We start from the raw sequence: 10,666 nt of genomic DNA, 5'->3' as shown, positions 1-10,666 counted from the left end.
AACACTTGCCATCATTTTGCCTGGATAGAGTTCTGGACAGTGACCCAGAAAGAGGCCACCACAAGGGCCCTTTCCAGATATTCTGGATGTGCAAAACCAACACCCCACATCCATCCTGCTCCTATTCCATCTTCCAACATTAACAGAGCACATCCTGCCCTTCTGTAGGTGGGAAAGTCACTTCCGTATTTCAAGTTTTTCTTCTGTTTGACCTTTCCTTTTTTCCACCAGTAATGTCATTGCTGTCTTTCCATAAAATGTGATCTGTTCTTTACATGAAGGTTTAATATAGCTTTTTTTTCCTCCTCTCTTGCAAGGGAGAAATACAGTCATTTTTAATTCTCCTTAACATATATCTTGTTGCTGCCCACAGTTATAAATTAAGATGTTCTAGAAATATGCTTTGTTTTCATGATTCATATTTTTATTCACTGAGAAAAAACATGTTCTATGCAAAAATAATTGAGGAAATCTAATTATTTAGAAAATCAAAGTGGTTTTGAATAATGTCCCTAGTATGATTTTGCATGTACAGTCTAGAAAGCTGCAACATCAGATTTTCAAGAAATTTCTTGGTTTTTTATACTAGGATAGGAGAAGTCATAAGAACACTCTGTGCCAGGTTTGCCAGTATCTCAAAGGCTTGAAAATCTCAACTGTCATTTGACTTGACAGGTCAGGGAAGCAGATGTACTTCTAAAAACACACATGGGAGCTGGGAGCGAAGGCATACAATGTGTGGGACTGTGATGACATTATGTCACTGAGAATTTTGTCTTTTAACTTGGATTTCAGAGCATAAACCCCTCTAGCAGGCCAATCTTAAGCTTCTCTCCCCAGTGCTGTAGCTTCTCTCCTGTTCTATAACCCTGGTTGACAGATATATCTGTCAACAGATGGCTGATTGGAAGAACTGGCTCTTTTTGGCACAGGGGGTCACCAAACAGGAAAGAGCCATGTGCTCAATATAATACACAATAAAATGTGAAGCTTGAGCTCAAATGACAGAGTCTGTTTCCGGTAAATGAGATCTGACAAGTCTAAAGAATGTATCGAAAGTGTAAGATTTTATTCACATGGTAGTCAGAATAACTCCCCAAAAAGACCTATCCTTACCCATCTCAGAGGAATTCAATGCATGCTAAAAACACTAAAAAATTAGAATAATAGAAAAAAAAACCCAAAACACACAAAACCACAAGAAAATACACACTCCCAGTAGTAACCTCTGATTGCTGACTATCACAATGGCAGAGAGAGCCATAAATTCCCCAAGTTCTTTGTTACAGTGTGCACAGTACAGTGCAGAATAAGAATGAGTCGGTGCCTCTGCTGTTGACACTTCTTTGAATAGTTTCCCATTCATATGGATAGAAAAGAAACAAGTTGTGGGGAAAAGTTACTGAGAGTTCTTCCTACTTAGCAGAGTATAGAGAAGGTGTTTACAGTGTGGTATCCCCTCCTTTTTTCTTCCAAGTATAATCTGTGCTCTACACAAGAAATAAATTAGGCATCTTTCCAGATTTTATGAAGAACATTTAGAAGAGAGATACAAGTATGGAATAAATTTAAAATATTCATGAGAAAATAATGTAAAAACATATATAAACATTAACATGCTGAATTTTAAAAAAATTGTACCAAGATTGACAACTATGGCTTCATCCTTGCTGGTTTGCTTGTATGTTATCAAATATACCAATATACTGTATTTCCATTTTATTCCAGCAAAAGGAGATAGCCTTTGCTTTGGCCAGCAAGTCTGATACTTCTTCTGTGCTGGAGTAATTAAAAGCAAAGCCAAAAAGCTTCTAATTTCTATAAGGATGTATTGAAATCCCACATTTTTTTTATTATCTTCCTCCAAAGTACTATTTATAAATTCTGTCTTTGATAGCTTTTCTGCAAACTATTTGTGAAGCACATTCACTTGCAGAGTAATCTGGCTCCACCAAGTGACGATTGCTGTGATTGCTAGTCAACACCTGGACCTAAGAAAACACAAAAGGGTCCTAAATATTAACCTAATTTGGTAATGTGGGATTTTGCTGGATAGCTTTGAACTTCACTATATCATACATTTTAAATAGATTATCTTAAAGTGTAGATGGTAAGGGAAAACACTGAAGCAACGCAATGAACTTACTTGTCCCACTGGATGAAATTTTGTCTTACAAAAGTACCCACTGGATTACTATTAGTAACTCCATCAACAACACCTGTGAGAATAATTGTAGGAGGGTAGGAGGGAGGCAGGACAGTAAATTAGCTTCCTGAAATTCACTCCACACCTTCCAGGTGAGGATAGATAATGAGAGAAAGCCTGCTGGAATATCAAGAATGCGTATGAATGAACTTGCTACACACAGTCCTTAATGTAAGGTCTAAGAGAACGTGCTCTGGACAGCTAAAAACAAAGTGAATAAAAATCACAGGTGTAAAGAAGATTATTATAAAATGTTTTCTGCAAAACTAATTTTGAACGATGACACATTCTGAAAGGGAAGTTTTTAAAGTACTTCAGGTGGCTAGGGAGGGACTATGAAAAGCCTGGCAGTGAAACTGGAATTGCTTTGGATGCTGCCTGCATTGACTTTGTGAACCCACCCAAAGACCCTGGGCTTAGATTTTGCAAGCTGACAGTCAGCTGACAGCTGACTGCATGAAAAAGTATCTCTGCTGAAATTTGAAACTACCATGATGCAGTTGAAAGGTTTTAAATATCACTGTTAATCAATTGTAAACTTTATCATAAACAGCAGGATTTCCTTTATCATCATTGTTACATGCAGTAGTTCGTTTTGGTGAGGAAGACTATGAAAAGGCTGAGCAAACTCAGAGTTTTACTTTGATTAATTCTTAACAGAAAAACCAATGCAAGGGGCTGACAGCTATTGGTAAGAATCATAAACCAACGCCCATGGATGTACACATACACACATACAAACTATTATAAATTAATTTAATATATATTAATATCTTTGGATTATCATTCTCTCTGCCATTGTCCATAGCTATACAATAATGCAGTGTTTATTTAATTTGTGTGTTCTCAGTTATGTGTTCTGTTCCTTTGAAAAGACTGGTTGAGGAGGAAGCCTGCACCATGGAACAGGAGGTAACTCAGCATGCTCAAGGGAGAGAAAACCAGAGAGCACCTCAAGAAGAAATAGACAGGATATTTACAAGAATGATCAGTCTGGCTCTAGAAAGACTGGAAAGAGATTGCAAACAGGACTACACAGAAATTTGGGCACCCAGCAGCTCAAACCTAGGGTCTGTCTGCAGTGAAAGTGGACAAGAAGAGAACAGTGCATAAATCTTTTTTCTGTGTGTGTCACCTCAAGTTGCCTTAAGAGTTCTTTATATAAAAAAGTAGAAATGCAACTATTTATTTAAATAAAGTTTAGCTTTTTTTAGCCTAGAATTGTTTGGATCTTTTGGGGAAGCTCATTATAAGATGAAAGCCTGAGGCATTTCACATCAAAGCTGTATTCCACTCTGCATCTTGTCACAGGAGGGAACAGACAACCTTGCAGACCAATAGAAGCTGCTAGTGTCCTAGATCCTGGTGTTATTCTGAGAAAGGGCAGGGAGTGTGAATAAAACAGCAAGGAAAATCACCTCTGGATCTGAACTGACTCCTTTAGAAGAACACATTGAGATGCTTCTAAAAGCGAGTTTTTTGCTTTGATTTCTTTGATTTCTTGTTAGTCTGACACTGCACCTAATGGGGGCGGGGAGGGGAGAATTACAGAATTACATGTATTCTTCATGCTGAAGATCAGGGGCAAATAAAAATCTTGGGGTTTTTTTCTAGGACTTTATTTCTTTGAAATTGCAGACCTTTATGACTTATAGACTCAGTATCAATTAGAGAGAAATGCAATCTTTGGAATCCTGAACAATTAGTGTCAGTGTTATTGTGTCTAACAAAAGCTAGCAACACCAAATTCCACTGGCGCATAAGAAGTCATCCACTCCACAGTTAAAAATCACAGTTATCCCAAACTGTAAACTGACTGTCCAGCAAACAGCAGCTTAATCAGGAAGTAGAGAGCAATAAGCAGGTAGGATACAATACAAATTAAAAGAAAGTGAAGATCTTAGTAGAATCTGTGCTGAAGGCTGAACTGAAGAAAATAAATACTTAGTTGAAATATCTGGTAATTCTAATTTTAAATTGTACTTTGACGTAAGATTTCAGGATTAATAAAAAGCCCAAGTGAGTTTTCAACAGGCAACAGATAAACTACAATAAGCCAGTACTAAGGCAGACACATGAAAACATTTTTAGCAAAAGAACTATGGCAACTGCAGACTCCCTCATTCCTTGTTCACTAGTAAGTACTCCAGTTGACTACAGAAAACCATTCACTAAGACCTAAGCCTCTTTGCTATCAAATAATGCACAGTCTGACAAATTATATAAAAATAACAGAATTAAAATGGGTTTGCAGCTGGGTAATATGTGGTTTTTCAGTCTACAGGCAATCAGATGAAATATGGTGTGCACATTGAGCTACTATTTTATGCATAGCAGTATTTTCCTCCTATTTCTAGAACTTCTGTGCTTCTAGACCTCTTTAAAAAAACACAAAAAAGAGAGGCCTAGGGTTAGCCATTACTTCTTAGCTGGCCTAAGCTGATCAGTAGTATCTGTGTGTGTGTGTTTATTTCCTTGCTGACTGGGGCAGCAGCCAGTGTATCTGATGCAGGTGCAATAGTACCTGTAGGAATTAAACTAGGAAAGCCAGAAATAAGTAGCTTTATTTAAATGTATATAAGAGGAACTCAGAGAATCTTCTGCAACAGTCTACATCTAGTTTCCAATACAAAAATGGTAGAAGAGATGTGTAGGAATGTGATTGCATGTTGAGTGGGCTCCATGTCTGCAATTTCATTTTCTCTACAGCATCTGCATAGCAAACTGCCATTTGAGGAACTCTGTTCAGATTTGTGCTTCCTTCTTGGTAAACAATTACTTCAATCTAATTTATCTCATGAAATTTCTATAAAACTGCTTTGTACTAAAGAATTTGAAGTTTTTTATTAGATCTCCTTCCAACCTTTTATTTTAGAAATTGTTGGCATAACAGTGAAACACTTTCTGAGAACACATTGATTGCATTAAAATTTGTGATATAATAATTTAATTACTTTTTTCAGTAATATTCCAGTATTTTTCATTTATTATTTACAATCGTGACAAATGCTGTGCTCTATCTCTATTGATTTAAATAGTTCAGATTGAAAGAAATTTCGTCACAGTATCTAATTTTTCAAATGCTCTAAAATTTTTAAATATTTGAATTACACAAAATAAACTAAAAGAACCATGGAACATCCATTAAAACAGTCTTTTTCAACATAGTGGTTTTTTTGCTTCCTCTTTCTCAATACAATCTCTAGTTCTCACCATGCCTAATGTATCTGTCTATAAATAAAAAATAACAATATCATATCTTTTTATTCTGATTTCTCCAACAAAACTGAAAGAAAATATTCTGAAAGGACAGAAAGCCAGATGAAATTGTGGGAATAAAAAGCTGTAACACTGGACACTACAGTACAGTTGCAAAGCACGATAATAGAATGATAAAAAGTACCAAGATACAGAGGAACACAAGGAGAGAGAAGTGCAAAGATAACAGAGCTTGGAGAATTCTGCCTCTGTTCCACTTTTCTGTCAGTCAAAAATCTTGTAATGTTTGAAGTTCACATCTGCAGCAGTTCAGCTGTCTTTCCATATCTCTTTACCATTGTCATGCCACTTACAGCTTTTGCTGGTGACAGATCTGCTTTAACTGTTGAAGTAAACATCAGGATGTTAGTGGCAAGCTAAGCTACAGAAAGAAAACAACCTCAAACCTTAGAAGACATTTTAATGTCAAATGTTATGTCATTTTGTCCATACAATTATGATTTCAGTTGATCCTCATGAGTGTTTTTCATCCAAACCCTCATTTCTTCAAAAGAAACTGCAGCCTCAGTGTGAGTGGATCTGTTATCAACAGAAGCATGGAATGATGGTTGCAGGGTATTGCTTTATTTAGAACTGACCACTCGTTTTTTTGCCTTTGTTTTCTGTCTGGTGTTACCCACAGCATTTCCCACAAAGCATTTAAATAATAAAGCAATCCTGCTTATTTTAATATGGGCAACATACCTAGAGCAAAACCAAACAGAGTACTGGGGGGTAATGGTGTTTGCTTCTTTGTCTATCCTTGGCTGTCAGGTTTCATAACTTATTATAACCTATCTTCCCCTGTCTACCATGTCTTGTTCTCTGTGGTGGACTGAAGTCAGTAAAAAGTGTTTGTGCAGGACCTCTTCTGAGACAACAAAGTGTCAATCTATATCTCTGTCTCCTACCTATGAACAATGATTAGCTCTTTGAAAGTCATTCACCCATGACCCAAACCTCAGAGAGCTGACTGCAGCAATGCAACCCCAGCAGGAAGGAAAATTGCCTTTCCACACTTCATAAAATTCAGCCTTAACTGAATATTCTGTTCTAGAGGAAATGCTGGCTGTCAAGACATTTTTTTCCCTACCCAGTACCAGTGTGTCCCAGCCAATGTACATGCCAAATGCTGCTAATTTCTTCAGACCTCTGTCTTTCATCATGTTTTACCAGTGACTTTAGGAGCCAGTAAGGATTGCACACACTACTACAAGGCCTCAAATAAATACTTGTATGTAATGTGTACTTATAAGAGTACTCATGTTTAAAGAGAAAGGTCAGCTTTAACCCCAGGTTTACCCATGAAAATCAAGACTCTCTCCACTGACACCACAGAACCTAGAGAGAGAAGGTATGCAAGAGTAGGAAGCTGGTGGCACTCTGTTCCATCAGGATCCAGGACTTCTGCACTTATTATCATATGATTAATATTCACCTCTCAGATTATGGCAAGTATATTAGCATTAAGAAGAGCTACACTAAAACATATTCTTGTATCCATGAATGAGTTTCATTCCATTATGCCTGACAGAATCATCATCATCATAATCATCATTATTATCATCAAGATCCACTATGCAGGTCATTTTTGCCTTTGTCTCTTTATGCTACAATTCTACTGGTGGCATGTTCTACTACTGGGAAATAGGACAAACTGGGTAATAACTGGTGGAAAGCCACATATTTGTACAAACAGTAGAAGGAAAATAGTTTTGTCAGTAAATATTCAATGGCTCAAAAAACCCCCAAACTTTAAAAAAAAACTAAAAAAAACCAAACCTTCAAAGCTTAAAAAGAAAAAAAGTTTACTGCTTGGTAACCTTGAAGCAGTGCTACGCTTCATTTCAATAGTGTGAGACAGAGGTTAGTAGGAGACTTGGGGATAGAAAATTTGAGGGGGAGGAGGTTGCTTCTGACTGCATGCACTGGAACTGCTTTGCACTGGAGAAAGTCAGGGTTCTGGATTACTGACAGGTGGTACAATGATAAATTAAGGTACTCAACAGAAATGTTGAGAAAATGTTTAACATTTAATTTACACTTTTGACACATTATTCCTCTTTGCTCATTAGACCATTTAGTTTCAAGATTTCAGATTGGCACTTATATTGCATACTGCTATGGATTAAGACATTCTTTTGGGATTCTGGATTTTCCCTGGCATTGAAAGGAAAGATTTGGTGGCAACTCAGACATATATAATTCAGTGTGTCTAAAGTGGAAGACACAGCTGTATCTGATGCATATAATTACCACTGCATATGTTTTTGTCAATGGACTATTTCTCATAAACAGATAAAGATACTTATTAATCTTTCACATCCTTACTTACATTAAACTGATTAATAATTAAAAACATTTTAGAATTAGTTAGAACACAAAGATTTATGTATATATATGCATTTAGAACAATTTAGAATACATATTTACATCAAAAAGACACTGATACAACTAATGTAGGAATGCTGATTTATAGCTAATTAATTTTAGCTTAATGAAACTCATGTTGCCTCATGCTTCAATTAACTCAGGCTTCTTTTCCTCTTATATTTGTGGTTTTGCTTGTAAGTAGATCAAAGTTATTTTTGAGAAAGAAAAAAATTAGCATTGTAATTAGAAAGTGGTTATGGATAACTTAGAATAGAGAATGTAATACTAATAACATATTCCAAAATAGAAATGGTCTCAACTTTAGCAACTTATGGCTCTAATTTGATATATCTTTCTGAAATGTGAAAGAAATAGCACATAGGGACATACATTAAAAAAATGACACCCCAAAAATGCTCACAGCTCTTTTTAACCTTGCTGAAGGACAAATATCAATTATCCGGTTGTCAAAATCTTTTCAGGTCATTATTTCTACGGGATTTTCAGCCAAACTTGCTCAGACTAGTACACCTTATTTACTCAAATATGTCTGTGCCAGCTTCTTCAAAAAACATTTGCTGCTTTTCTGCTTTCAGGAAGAAGAGTGTGCATCAGCATCTTGCAGTTCTCACACATCAAATATTCTTAGACTCTTGTCATACTTCCAAGAGGATAATAGCTACAAACATCGTACTCCAAGCTGATCAGAGCTGAACAGTTTCAAGGCAGCTCACAAATGAGCCATCCAATGGCCAAGCACTGCAAGGCAGCATCAGTGTGCATGTCACAGCAAATGAGAACAGAGCTGACTCAGCAAGACATAAATGATCTTCCTAAACCCCAGACAGGGGGTTTAGCAAGACAGCCCTGGGTGCCACTAATCAGTCTCTCTTCTCTGCTAAGGGAAGGAAATACTGCTGGTGTGGAAGAGCCACTTCTAAGGATGTCCTCTAACAGGACACTTGCAGGATTCATTAATTTGGTACTACACATAACAGTATATTGTATACATCTTTCCTTTTGTCCACACAGTATGCACTGCATTCCATACATCGTGATTTCCAGCTCTGCACCTCTTTGTGGTAGAGGTAGTAAAATATGAGTCGTATCTACCATCCTAACTCAGCAACTGTGATGGTTAACACCAGATAGTACCAACATCACCACTGTGGTTGTCTGATGTAGGTTTGGACTTGGAGCAGCTGAAAAGATGGGTGGGGTATTTAAGTTGGGTATCTGAAGGTTACCCAGCTGCCTGCATCAACAAAAGCCTACCATCAGTCACCATTTCATGGCTGCTCTTCTATGCCCTACTAGTGGTCATCAAAAATGAGTGAAAAACTAAATACAGCAAGTCTAAACATCTGTTCTTATAGAGCCATACACTTCATCCTGTTATTGAAACCAGTAAGAGTTTTAAAAATATTTTTCATCAAGTACTGGATTATCAATGCCTCTCATAAGCATTCACTCAAAAAGTTAAAATTCCATTTGTTCGAAGGCATTGGTTTCAGTAGCAATAGAAGTAACTTACTTAAATCTGCACAGGATATTTAATATCTGATTTTTTGCTTAGTTGGGAAAAACAACTTTCTAAAAAACTTTGAGGCCTAACATAATGTATTGGACATCACCATGTAACATCACACTCAGGCAACTCTGATAAGTAGTATCCAGAATGCTCCCAGAATCATGGCTCTGATTCCTGTAATTTGCTGTCATTATATGAAGTAACTCTTGCCTTGTAATACAAGACAATAAATCTAAGATGAGAGCACATCTTTCCATACTGCAATTGCAGTTGCAGCAGCTGTTTTGCCACATGAGTACACCCACTAGAAATAAACTAATAATCCACAGCAACTCTGGCAGCAATGACAGCATCAATCTTTATGGAGGAAAACGTGAAATTGCTTACAGCAAAGATTCAGTTGAGCTAGAAAAATTCACTACTTGGAATCCTCCGCTATAAATAAGTAAAATGATACATATACAGGGTGTAGCCTGCAAATAATCTAATAGAAACAAAACTGGCTATAGAGATGAGACACAAAGGAGCACACCTCAGTACCAGTGAAAATGTGATTATCAGGATATAGAAATTCAAATACAGGAAATAAAAGATAATCTGCAGAAAGATTCCAAAGTGTTTCTGAAAGAGTTGTAACAAAATTGATGGAAACAATAAAATGAAAAAAAGGTGATATAAGTGTATTCAGAACAAAAAAAAAAATTTATAAAGAGTAGCACTTAGATAATAATGAGGAAAGCATTGTTTCTAATAAATGACTAATGGATAAAAGACCTTACCAGCACTGTTGGGAACTATCAATTGCTACTTGGCTAAATGCAAAACACCTGCTGCCTTTAAGCAGACAAAGTTTGTAGGGAAAGGTATTGCTTTGGGTTAGAATAGGTGTGCCTAGCTGGAAAAAAAAAAAAAAAAAAAACCACAAAAAACAACCTCCAAGCCCCAGAAGCTGAATTCAACCAGATAGTTTCATCTATGTTTAGAGACAGATTTGCAAGGCTCCAGGTGACACTGTTTGCTGCAGCTGAGTGAAGGAGCATGCCCAATCATGGCCTTGAAAACAGTGAGAGGCCTGAGGGAGGGGGATGTGAAGCTAATCATACAATAGTGGGAAATCAGCATTTCTACAGACTATGGAGTTCTTAATGTCCAGTATGCCTCTATTTTTCTTCTGGTTTGGCAGGGGAGGGAGAGAGGGGAAGGGAAACAGAGGTGGTTTGGGGTTTTTTTGGTTGCTTGGTTGGTTTTTTAAAAACATTTATTTTCTTCTTCCCCCAGGCCTGTGAGGTTTTGTTTTG

The sequence above is a fragment of the Molothrus ater genome, chromosome 1 (assembly GCF_012460135.2).
Source record: "Molothrus ater isolate BHLD 08-10-18 breed brown headed cowbird chromosome 1, BPBGC_Mater_1.1, whole genome shotgun sequence".
NCBI lineage: Eukaryota > Metazoa > Chordata > Aves > Passeriformes > Icteridae > Molothrus > Molothrus ater.
The sequence above is the reverse complement of the archived record's forward strand: the minus strand, read 5'-3'. Positions refer to the sequence as shown.